The sequence below is a fragment of the Paroedura picta genome, chromosome 10 (assembly GCF_049243985.1).
Source record: "Paroedura picta isolate Pp20150507F chromosome 10, Ppicta_v3.0, whole genome shotgun sequence".
Taxonomy (NCBI): Eukaryota; Metazoa; Chordata; class Lepidosauria; order Squamata; family Gekkonidae; genus Paroedura; species Paroedura picta.
This window is the reverse complement of record NC_135378.1, coordinates 5,655,028-5,667,592: the sequence shown is the minus strand read 5'-3', so window position 1 is coordinate 5,667,592 and position 12,565 is coordinate 5,655,028. Positions and strand designations below refer to the sequence as shown.

The 12,565-nt window shown below is 46.8% G+C and overlaps 1 long non-coding RNA gene across 1 annotated transcript in view; it reads left to right on the top strand.

The window, feature by feature from the left end:
* Window positions 1–12,565, top strand: part of LOC143819997 (uncharacterized) — a 61,055-nt gene that overhangs the window by 910 nt on the left and 47,580 nt on the right. The gene's annotated exons all lie outside the window — the stretch shown is intronic.

Genomic DNA, 12,565 nt, shown 5'->3' with positions numbered 1-12,565 from the left:
AGCAGCCGCGGCTCCCGGGACAGGGACGCTCCCCAGGAGCCAGCCTCCAGGCGTGACCTGGGGTCATCCCCCCCCACCCCCGAATTCCAGCTCCTGGAATCCTAGGATCATAGAGTTGGAAGGACCCCCGATCATCTAGTCCACCCTCTGCATAATGCGGGAGTCCACAAATACAGACTCCTCTCCAGACTACCCAGCTCAGGTTCCCCTGGAGAACACGCTGCTTGGGAGGGGGGACTCTGTGGCATAGTGCCCCATCCAGGCCCCTGTCCTGCCCAGGGCCCACCCCCAAATCTCCGGGGCGTACTCAACCTGGAGCTGGCAAGCTGACTCTTTCCCCCCTAGAAACGTCACCTGGCCAGCTAAAGCACCTCTCAGAACAGTACTCAGAGGTGGAACTGGGAACGGTTTTTGCCTGAGTGGATCTCACTCTGTTTTCCACTTGGAAATGAGAAGGGTAGCACAGTCCAGAGTAGGGAACACTCCTGAAAGGGAACGCTGATGGCCACAGGCCAGTTCCTGAATGTTTCTGTTCAGGAATTTCACACCTTCCACAACAAGAGAGCCACGTGGACACCTTGCTCCATGAGTCATGAAATGACCCCCTGATTATAAAAATGCAGGAGCTGGCCTGTGCTCATCAGATGATGGTGTCTAACTGTGTATGTACAGATGGATACTCCAAGGACTTGTGGGGAGTCTCTCATTTCTCCCTCCTTCTGGAGAGCCAGTTTGGTGTAGTGGTTAGGAGTGCGGACTTCTAATCTGGCATGCCGGGTTCAACTCTGCGCTCCCCCACATGCAACCAGCTGGGTGACCTTGGGCTCGCCACGGCACTGATAAAACTGTTCTGACCAGGCAGTGATATCAGGTCTCTCTCAGCCTCACCCACCCCACAGGGTGTCTGTTGTGGGGAGAGGAATGGGAAGGCGACTGTAAGCCGCTTTGAGCCTCCTTCGGGTAGGGAAAAGTGGCACATAAGAACCAACTCTTCTTCTTCTTCTTCTGGCCCCAGATGGACAGTAATCAGCCTGTATCCTCCTCCCCACAGTGTTTCTCTTTCTGCCTTCCAAGCGTACCCCTTCTCATCCTTCCCTGCTGCCTTTTCTCCTTCCCACCCACCCACTGTTTATCTGCCCGCATCTTCTATTCGACTAGTTTGTGGATATCTAAATCTGCAGATTGGGGACCTACTGAGTACAAACAGAGAGTTCCACAAACTTGGGAGGATTATTATTAAATTTATATATAACTTGTGAGACAATAACATATAAAATTGTATTCAATAGAATTTTAAATAAATACATTAAATCAGAAGCATTTAAACAAGAATTAAACTGATTGCCTCCTGGGATGACCCCAGTTTGAAGAAAAGTCTGAAAATTTAACATTCCACTCAAACCAATCATGTTATCTTTGCACATGGAGGCAAATGACATTTTCTGTGTCCTGGCAGAAGCTGGGAAATGCACAAAGCTGGGCCACATCATTCATTGGCTTTGGGGAAACGTTCCATCAGATCCTGGACCCCGTTGTCACTGCTGATGGGAGGCCCTGGGGGAGGCCGGCTGCAGCAGTGGGCATGGGGGGGGGGAATGAGATGGTAGGGAGCCACTTAAGTCTCTGGTGCAAATGTTATATGGAGCACCACTGACAATCACCGCCAATACAATTCGCCTGGAGAGAGTGCAAACCAAATGTTGAGAATATTGTATTGGCTGAGGCTGATCTTCTTTCTCCATAATATTATTAGACTCGTTTGTTGCTCCATGGGTTCAGGCCATCATCTGGAAGTTAGGATTTTATGGTCTATCCCAACAATTTCTGCTCTCTTGGGGTTTTGACCACACCAAAAAATTGGTAAAGCTAAGAATACAGGAGGTAGAAAGCATGATTTGAATAGAATCAATAATCCACTATATGACACCTCTCTTATCTTTTATGCCCTATCTTTCTTTGAATTTAGAAGAGCATTTGCATTACTGTACTACAAGGCCCTCCCTTCAGCATGGGGAGAGGGAAAATATAATTAGCTTCCACCCCAGGAACATCCTTGCATATGCCAGAATGGTAACATCGAGAACACGGGATTTCTGATTGCTGTATTGACAACCAATTGCGTCAGGAACTGCTGTATTCCATGTTCACTACTTCAAGACAAGCCAAATTACAGGAACTCCTTGCAGATAAAAATAAGAATTTATCCTACATTATTGCCAAATATTCAAGATTAGCAATTAAATGTAGAAGTGCCTGGGTTACGACGAATTGAATATATGAAGTATTTTGGAATTTTTAGTCAATCTTCTATTGTATTTTACTGTTTTGTCACTGACCAAAATAAATATACGTTGACTTTGGTGTGCGAGGGGAGGGGGTGTCCTCTGCTTGTTTTCAGCAATGGCAGTGAACATAATTTATGCCCTACCTGACTGTTGAAGGGAGAACCAAAGAAGTTGACATCTCTACCTCCATTTTATCCTGACAAGGTCCCTGTGAGAAAAGATAACCTGAGCTTGTGTCACTGACTCACCCAGGGAGCTTCGATGGCCCAGTAGAGATTTGAACCTGGCTCTTCCAGATCCAAGTTTGAAACTCTAACCACTGTGCCAAAATGGCTTTTTGTGAGGTGGCTTGGAGTTACCCAGGATTGAGGCACTAGAACAGTTTTGACTACCTGTCCTTGACAAGTGAGCATGGAGCGTTGTCACCATCAAGGTCTACTCTCCTCTATCTGGTCTTGTTTTCAGCAAATACGGAATGCACGTGTGTTTACGGGTGGTGGTTCCATTTCACTTTGGTGGTCCTAAATGAATGTGAGGATTCCTGGATCAGACCAAGAGAACGTCTTGGCCAGCATCCTGTTTCCAACAAGGGCCAGACAGAGTCCAAGAAACCTGTAAATATGTATAAAGATAAGTTTGTCTGACAGCAGCTGGCCTTCAAACACCTCGGAAGATGAAGTTTCCATAGGAACATCATGGCTCATGTATCTTATTGGGAAATGTATCCCCTATGAATTGAACTAGTTCAAGACATTTAACCCGGGAGAACAATAACAGTTTATGGCAGATTTCCCCCTTGTACCCTTCTCGTTCTATCTTTCAGACCCACATGTGGGGCCCACAGCCCCCAGGAATGAACTTTCCTAGGGCAAGATGGGAGTTCACAGAAAATACATGGTTGTTGATGCCTTAGGCAGCAGAATCCAACTTGGTCTTTTTAAACGGAAGATCCCAAATGAAATAATCCTTAGAGGGGTGTGACTCTGCTTAGGAAGGTGCTGTGTGTCTCTCCTTGGAAGGAAGCTAGACCACCTCTAGTTTGTTAGGGGTGGGGCTGAAGATGCACCTTCTCCAGCTCCACTGTGTCAAGAGGCCACCAGAATAGATGAAGTTCAAGGCTGCCTTCCCTCTGCTCTGTTCCAGGGCTAGCTTTGTAAAAAGACAGGCCCCATCCCCCACCAGTGGCAGCGGGGTGGGTGGGTGGAGGAACACCTGGGAGCCCTGGGGCAGCCATTACGTGTCACCCGGAAGAGGCAAAGGGATGTCCCTGGAGAGACTGAACGTTGGGGAAGTGGCACTTATACCACCTACAACGGTGTGGAACAGCTTATTCCTCTTTTCTGGTTGATTGACCCTCTCTGGCCAGTTGGCTTGATCCTGCCAATTACCACCCAGTCTCACATTTTTAAATTTTTTAAATTTATTTATTAATTAGATTTTTATACTGCCCTCCCATACCGCTCAGGGTGGATTACATATAACATTGTGGGGTGATGGAACAACCTAAACATAGAACATAGTCAAAAATAACATCAACAATAATCCAACAGTGGTTCTAAATAAGCACAATTTCAATGGTCTTGATCAATAACAATATAACAGGAATGGCAACTTAGGTAAGACCCCCAGAGAGGCCAGGCTGGTTCAGGCCATGGAGGGGATGTCTGAGGGGGACCTGTGGATGTTATTGGGTTTGGTCGGTCTCCGGCAAATGCCTGGTGGAGGAGCTCCTTTTTGCAGGCCCTGAGGAATTGTGGGCGTTCGGACAGGGCCCTGATCTCTTCTGGGAGCTCGTTCTACCAGGTGGAGGCCAGGACGGAAAAAGCTCTGGCCCTCGTTGAGGACTGACATGCTTCTTTGGGGCCAGGGATCACCACTGCTTACTTCTCTTTCCCTCTCTCTTTCTTCCTGTATCTGTCTTTCTCCCCAATGAGAACCCAAAGTGACTTTTACAAAGAACTTTTTTTTTCAGACTAAAATATGGCCGCTGCACAACAACTAAAAAAGTAGTGTAGGCGGTAGAATTTGTTTTGAATTTGCAGCAGACCTGACACCAGGAAAGAGGAATGTTTGTGTGTGTGTGTGTGTGGCCTAGGAGCCTGAAAATGTTTGGGAACCACTGCAGTAAGCTGATGGCTGAGATCAGGGCAATCCAGAGTTCCATAAAGGGAGCTCCATCTCCTCCTTCTTGGCTCTCCCTACTCTAATGGCATCTCCAGTCCAGGGAGCTGGTGGAGGATGTGAAAGGGGTGAAAGGGGTGGGGATGGGTTTTTAAAATTGTATTTTATTGTAATTGTATTTTATTGTAATTTATTTTATTAAATGCATTTTATTGTTATGAACTACCTCAAGCCCATGTGGGGAGTGGCAGTAGAGAAATTAAATATTCATTCATTCGTAACAGAACAGCACCATCTCTGCTGGGATAATCATTGCCAACTGAAATGCTGAAATGTATCTCCAGCACCCAATTTCCTCATTCTGTTTTGAACATTCCTAATATTAGCAGTCAACATCAAGAAAATGAAGATCATGGCATCCAGCCCTTTCAATTCCTGGCAAAGAGATGGGGAAGAAATGGAGGTGGTGACAGATTTTATTTTCCTGGGCTCCAAGATCACTGAAGATGGGGACTGCAGCAAAGAAATTAAAAGATGCTTGCTCCTGGGGAGGAAAGCTATGGCAAATCTAGACAGCATCCTAAAAAGCAGAGAAATCACCCTGCCAACTAAACTGCGTCTAGTCAAGGCTATGGTATTCCCAGTTGCAATGTATGGCTGCGAAAGTTGGACCATAAGGAAGGCCGAGCGTCAAAGAATTGAGGCTTGTGAACTCTGGTGCTGGAGAAGACTCTTGCGAGTCCCTTGGACTGCAAGGCGAACAAACCGGTCAGTCCTAGAGGAGATCAGCCCTGACTGCTCTTTAGAAGGCCAGATCCTGAAGATGAAACTCAAATACTTTGGCCACCTCATGAGAAGGAAGGACTCCCTGGAGAAGAGCCTAATGCTGGGAGCGATCGAGGGCAAAAGAAGAAGGGGATGACAGAGAATGAGGTGGCTGGATGGAGTCACTGGAGCAGTCAGGAAGGCCTGGAGGATCATTGTCCATGGGGTCACGATGGGTTGGACATGACTTCACAACTAACAACAACAAGAAATATTAGCAGGTAAACATCTGTTAAGTCTCTCTCTCTGTCTGCCCTGCCCCCCAAGGGCCTTTGGCCTCTTTAATGGCTGAGCTCTTATTGTCACATTCTCCTCTGCTCCATTTAAAAAGCCTAAAACCTTTGCCATATTTATACTTGGGGCAGAGTTATTCAAAATCAGATATTACTTAGGGCTTTTCCGCACATTGGGCATTATCGCATGAAGCCTGCTGTCTGGCAAAGCATGAGAAATAATAGCGACTCACCGGCTCTCTACACCTCTCGAGCTGTCTCCAATGTTAATGTCGGGATCAGTCCCCCCGATGTCAGGATCAGGCCGCTCTTTGTGCGTGTTGCACTCCTCACTTGCTGCCAGAAACATGAGGAGAGAAAGCAACATACTTTTGGCTTATTGCGCTTTGCCCTGCCAACCACTGGCAATAACCTTGGCCAACCAATCCCCTCCTGGCATGGCTGATTGACATGTGAACTTCCTGCGATCGCCGGTTTAAAATACAGATATACTTATTCGTTTAAATGCCTCTTTGCATATTCATAGAGGCACAGACAATTTCAGCTGAGGCGCGTGTCCGCCTATTTGTTGCTCCAGGCTGTTCTCCATTTTTAAAAAGCACTTTCTATCCCCGGAAGAACAGAGAGGGAGGTGGGTGCGAGGGCGGGACATTTGAGCTGGAGGTAACACTTCTTTGCCTCCATGCCTTACTTTTGCTGGTTGTCTGCCAGGGGATAGCCCTTTTTTGGTTGGTGAATCCACTTTTGGGGATTCACCAACTTGCGCTTTAAAATGGCGGATGTAGTGAGTAGTTTGCTGGCCAGGAGGTTGGAGTGGCCAGAATATAGCGTCTTCACCCGGTGAGCCTGACACTAATTTGATGGCATGCAGGAAAGCCCTTAGGCTCCATCAGCTTGTTTCCAATATTAGTCTGGAAGCTGCTCTATGGCCTTGGGAAGAGGCCGACCAGCTGCCCTTACAGCTAAAACAGACCTCGATTTTGTCCTAATTTTTTTCCCATCACGGATATTATTACAGCTTCATTTGCCAACATCTTCTCTTTCTATCCACATGTGGGCAGCCAAGTTGCTTAGCACAGATTCCCGCCCCCTCTTCTGTCTGTCTCTGCCATAATTTCTAGTGCCAAAACATCCCTCTGAAGGGATGTTCTTGCCATGTAAGACAGCCAATCAGTCCCCTTGAGATCAGTTGTGGTTCACAAAAGCCTTGGAGAAATAAAATTGTCCATGTAAATCATTAATGGGAGATACTTTCCCAGTTGTTGCTGGTCCCCTCCCTTTCCACCCAAGTGTGGAAGCCTCCCTGCAAGTGACAAGCTGTGCTGGCAACCATCTTGTCCAGAGACCAGAGAGTTAAAATACATGATATATTACTAACATCACGTTACAGTCATATTGTCCCAAATAAAATAAATTAAAAAGAAGAGAGGATTATAAGGAATGTGGATATAAGAGTTGAACGAGGTTAGCATGCACATGTCCTTGTTGAGTCCAGGGTATTCCATTGTTTTGAGTGTTGTAATGACATGCAGTTCTTCAATCTCCCTTTCTTGAAGTTCATTTGCAATAAAACAGCGACTTTGAGGTCCCTTATTGAATGTCCTGGAAGACTGAAGTGTTTCCCTACAGGTTTTTCAGTCCTGTGATTTTTGATGTCAGATTTGTGTCCATTAGAATCATAGAATAACAGATTTGGAAGGGACCTCCTGGGTCATCTAGTCCAACCCCCTGCACTATTGCAGGACACTCACATCCCAATCGCTCATCCACTGTAACCTGCCGCCCCCTTGAAATGTCACAGAATCAGTCTCTCTGTCAGATGGCTATCCAGACTCTTTTTAAACATTTCCAAAATTAATTTTTTTGGCAGAGGGTTTGACCTGTTTGCCCTATGTAGAGAACAGAGGGGCATTGCTGGCATTTGATGGCATAGACAATGTTAGAAGGTGAGCAATAAAATAAGCCTTTAATGGTGCAGGTGACATTGCTAGGTCCAGTGATTGTGGCATGGGAGTGTCTGTGGCAGCAAAGTTGGCATCTGGGTTTGTTGCAAGCTCCAGTACCAGTGTCCATGTTCACACTAGATGCTGCATTGTGGTGGGTGAGGAGTTGTTAGAGATTGGGGGGTTGTCTGTGTGCAAGAAAAGGTTTACCCCCCGGTACTTGGGAAAGAAAATTGTCATTATCCAGTAGAGGTTGTAAGTCACTGTACTGTCTTGAGCTGAGGGCTGTATGTAACCACTAATGGTGTTCTGTTGCTTTCTCTTTTGGGTCTGTCTTCCAACAGGTTTTCTCTTAGTATCCTTCTGGCTTTGTGAATCTGTTCCTTGACCTCACTGGCTGGGTACTTTAATTCCAAAAAGGTTTGTTGTAGATCATTTAGGTGGGAATCTCTATCTGTGAGATTGGAGCAGATGCGATTGTAACGTATCTTGGCCTGGCTGTATACAATGGATTGTTTGGTATGTTCAAGATGGTAGCTGGAGGCATGCAGGTATGTTTGTCAGCCTGTCCTCCCTGATAGGGTTGTTGTAAACTGCCCTGAGCCTCCAGGGAGAGTGGTATATAAACAAACAAACAAACAAATTAATTAATAAGATCTGTTTTCTTTGTGTTTCTGACCATGTGGGATAAGGATAGAGGCTAGCACCTCCATCCTACAGAGACATTTCATGTTTGTCCCCCACTTTAGGGCCGAGGGCAGCAGAGAATGAAAGCCAGGAAACAGCAGGCAGGAACTGGGGCTACCAGTGTGGGGGTCATGTTAATTCACATCCAGGGTGGCAGAGGCAATGCTGTCTAACAGAGCATCAGGCTAGGATCTATGAGACTCGGATCCCAATGTCTACTCTGCCATGGAGCAGAATAGTAGGCAAGATCCAACCCTATACGTTCTGCCAGGATGCCGGTTCTAGCCCCTAAATGCCCACGTGATTTTATGGCTGGTGCTAATGCTTGTTCAGGGTGTGAAAGATTAACTAAAATAATCCAGGGAGATCAGACGTGTTCTCAGAATGTTTGCAAGTGTGAATGGAAAATGAGAATGAATGTCAAGTCAGACAGATGATGCCATAGCTATTGTTTTCCTAAAATGAAGCACCTACTTGCTGCCATTATTGGGAAATAATATACTCTGCTTAATGGAACACTGACCTGGCCCAGAACAATTGTTCTTGCGGCACAGAACAGAAAGCTCCTTGCATGAAGGAAAGAAACATTTGCACAAAAAGCAGTGAATATAGCAGAAGACGTGAATGGAGAAAGTGAGATTTGGGGGTTTAACTCTTTAATCTGGGATGAACTGTTAATCTGGTTTGTAACATTTCCCCATGGACCCTAGGACTTCAGGACACAATTCTTATTCATCCCTCTCCCCCATCCATCCAACCCTTTCTCAGGGCAGCAAACGTGGTTCTCCCTCCATTTCATCCTTACAACAACCCTATCAGGGAGGACAGGCTAACAAACATTAACTGGAGTGTGAATTTGAACCCAGATTTCAACCCCCAGCACTTCCACACTATGCCCACACATCATTCTTCAAGCTAGGAAAGGGAGAGGAGAGAGACCAGACAGGTTGTGATGTAGAACATAAAGTGAGCAATGCTGACCATGTCAAGGTATATATTATTATCGTTGTTGTTGTTCTATTGTTATTATTAGATTTATTTGCACCACTGCTGAGACCAGCTCATGTGTGAGTTTAAAGACAAAAGCACAATATTTATATTGGTAGCACCAAGGGCAGGGGGGGGGGGATAGCAACTTAGTAATTGATTGATTTCATTTTAAGAAATTACAGGCCTCTTTCTTGTGGTCACTAACTGTGTAGGCAAAGAAACCCTGGTTGCAGAATTTGATCAGCCCCTGATTGCAACAAGAGCATGGAAGCAAAGTTTTACGTACTGGCTTGGGTTGTCCTTTAAGCCCCGCCAGGGGAGTCTGGTTCTAATTTACTGGAAGATGCCTTTGTGTCCAACTGGTCAGCATCAGTCCAACAGGAAATAGCAACAATGATGGGATTTCCACACATTAATAAAAATAGCTTTATGCCAGCGGAATGGCAAAGCACTTCCCAGGCAATGGTGACTACAGATCCTGACCCCGAGATCCGGAGAGGGGCCTGTTTTTTCCTCGCAGAGATGGGGCATCCGGTACTGCACCCGGAAGGCCTGGACCAGCCACTTCCAGGGCCCCAGGAAACTGTTGTGCCAGCGGAGGATCCAGCGGAGGATCCAGCAGCGCTGCTGGCCCTGGACCAACCGGTGCCGAACCAGCCACCACAGGACTAGCCTGGTCCCAACCAACCCCCAGTGCTCCATGGAGATCTGGCCGCTTTTGAACTCATTTTTCAGGTGACCCTGAAGAGTTCCATGCCTTTCTGATCCAAGGCTATATGGTGGAACATGGGCACACGTTCAGGGACGATGCAGAGCAGGTGCGGTTCGCAGGTGACTGTAGGGACAGACAGGCAGCCAAGTGGTTCATCAGCTTGTATAAGCACGCAGTCGCCGAAGTCAGGAACTATGACCATTTTATTCGTGCCATGAGGGAGAGATTCGAGGATCTGTTCAAGGTGGAGACAGCGCGCGAGAATCTGAGAAGCCTGAAGCAAGGATCGATTACTTTGGCCGAGTACACCTGGGAGTTCAGGAAATTGATGGCAGCCATGCCTGACTGGGTGGAGGCGCAGAGAGTGGAGGCCTACTGATGGGGCCTATGTCAAATCAAATCAAATCAAATTTATTTAATACAGCACTGTGGCCAGATAAAACAGATAGCGAGAAAAAACATTTCACAGTAGAAAATTGCAAAATCAGGGAGCCAGTACAAAATTTAAAATATATAAAATTGAATAATTGATGCGTACATTATAAAAAATGCATAGTAAAATACCTCTAAAAATCTGGGGCCTATGCTTGGATCTCTTGAAGAAATGTATGAATTTGGAGACGGTCATGGGCTGGGTCCGATTGGCTGGAGAAGTGGAAAAGCGGATGTGCCTGGTGACCCACCTGGAAGGTGAGAGGGCGAAAAATGTAAAGAAACTGGGGCCACAGAAGAAGTCCACCCCTGCGAAAACATCTACGCCGGATGCTGCTGAGAGAGCCTGACACCAGGAGAAAGGGCTGTGTCTGGGCTGCAGAGGCCAGGACCATTTCTTCGCCAACTGCCCATCCAAGAGTTCCAAGATGCCTGGATCGAGACCAGAGACCCCAACACCAAGCCTGTTAGCAAGAGTACCCCAAGGCCAAGCAAGGGAGCGCCTGCTGGAAAGAAGACGGTGAAGGCGCTCCTGACTCTGTTGCTGGAGCCTTTGGATTACACGTCTTCTTCGAGGACACCGAAGCATCAGAGCTGTCGGGAAACGAGGAAGACCTGCCGTGAGACAGCCCCATCAGTGGGTCAGAGGCAAGGGCAAGCTGTTGGTAAATCCTGTTCCCCTACTCCTCCTCCCAATGACTTTGTTCATCCTGGAGACGGGGAGGACAGTTAAGGTCCAGGGCATTTTGGACTGTGGATGCACCCGGACTATTATAAACTCATCTTTGGTGCAAGCCCTGGGGGTAGGGACAGAGCCACTCAGAAAAGTCTTGAGATTCAGGGTTCTCAGGTTCATTGTCATCAAGCTGCCCAAGAAAAGCCCAAGTGTAGCCATGAGGCCCCAGGTTTGTCCAGGGAAAATAGGGATTTGAAGGATGTTTTTGAGGAGAAAGAATGTGACCAGTTTCCCCCTTATCGAAAGAATGACTGCGCCATTGAATTGAAGCCGGGGGAACCGCTGCCCAAGGCAAAACTGTATTCAATGATCCCCAGAGAAATGACGGAACGACATGCTTTCATTGACAAGAATTTGGTGTGGGGTTTCATTTGGCCGGCCACATATCCCATGGCGGCCCTGGTGGTCTTTGTGAAGAGAAAGGGCGGCGCCTTGCGGCTGTGCACAGATTATCGGGGTTTGAATGCAGTGTCTACTTCAAATGTGTACCCTCTGCCCCTGATAAAGGACTTGTTGGGACAGTTGGGGAAGGGAAAGATTTTTACCAAGTTGGATTTAAGAGAAGCCTATTACAGAGTGAGAATAAAAAAAGGCCAAGAGTATTTGACTGAGTTTAACACCCCTCTGGGTCAATTTGAATATTGTGTGTTGCCATTCGGTTTGGCTGGCGCGCCCTGTGTGTTCATGAACGTGATCAATGAAGTGATGCATGATTTATTTTATAAAGGGGCTTTGGTTTCTTGGATGATATTTTACTATATTCAGAGGCTATGGGAAAGCATGTGGCTCTGGTGAGAGAGGAAATCAAGCGCTTAAAAGCCAATCAACTGTATGCCAAACTGTCTAAGTGTGAATTTCACAAGCAAAGTGTGGATTTTTTGGGCTATCTTGTTTCCGCAGGTGGAATACAAATGGATCTGGGCAAAGAAATTACCATGGACTTTATTACCGATCTTTCTCCCAGCCATGGGAAACAGTGATTTGGGTGGTAGTGGATGCTTTTTCAAAACAAGCCCATTTCATTCCCTGCTCGGGGTTGCCTTCAGCATCCAAGCTGGCCTCTGTTTGTGGAACACGTGTACACACTGCATGGTCTTCCGGATCAGTGCCTCTCTGACTGCAGAAGCCAGTTCGTTGCCAAGTTCTGGCAGGAGCTTCTGGAGATCTTGGAGGGTAAAACAGGCTTTGACCTCAGGTTATCACCCCAAAATGAATGGCCAAACAGAAAGAGTGAATCGGATTCTGGAACAATATTTGCAGTGCTTTATTAACTATTAGCAGTCCGATTGGCTGGCCCTCTTGCCCCTGGCCAAATTTGCGTATAATAATGGAGTACATTCTTCAACTGGGGTGTCTCCCTCTAAAGTGGTGTATGGAACTGATCTGCAGGCAGTCTCCACCTGGGTAGAGTCCTGACTGTGGCAAAGACTTGCAGGGTTGGGCAACATCTATCGCGGCTGCTTGGCCCCTTATTGTGGAGAATTTGGAAAAAGCAAAATGAGATTATAAGAAGTTCACTGATAAAAGGAGAGAGATAAAGAGGAGAGAGTCCCCTGCTTGGGCGGTGGGGGATCTGGCATTTCTGTCTACAAAGAACTTGC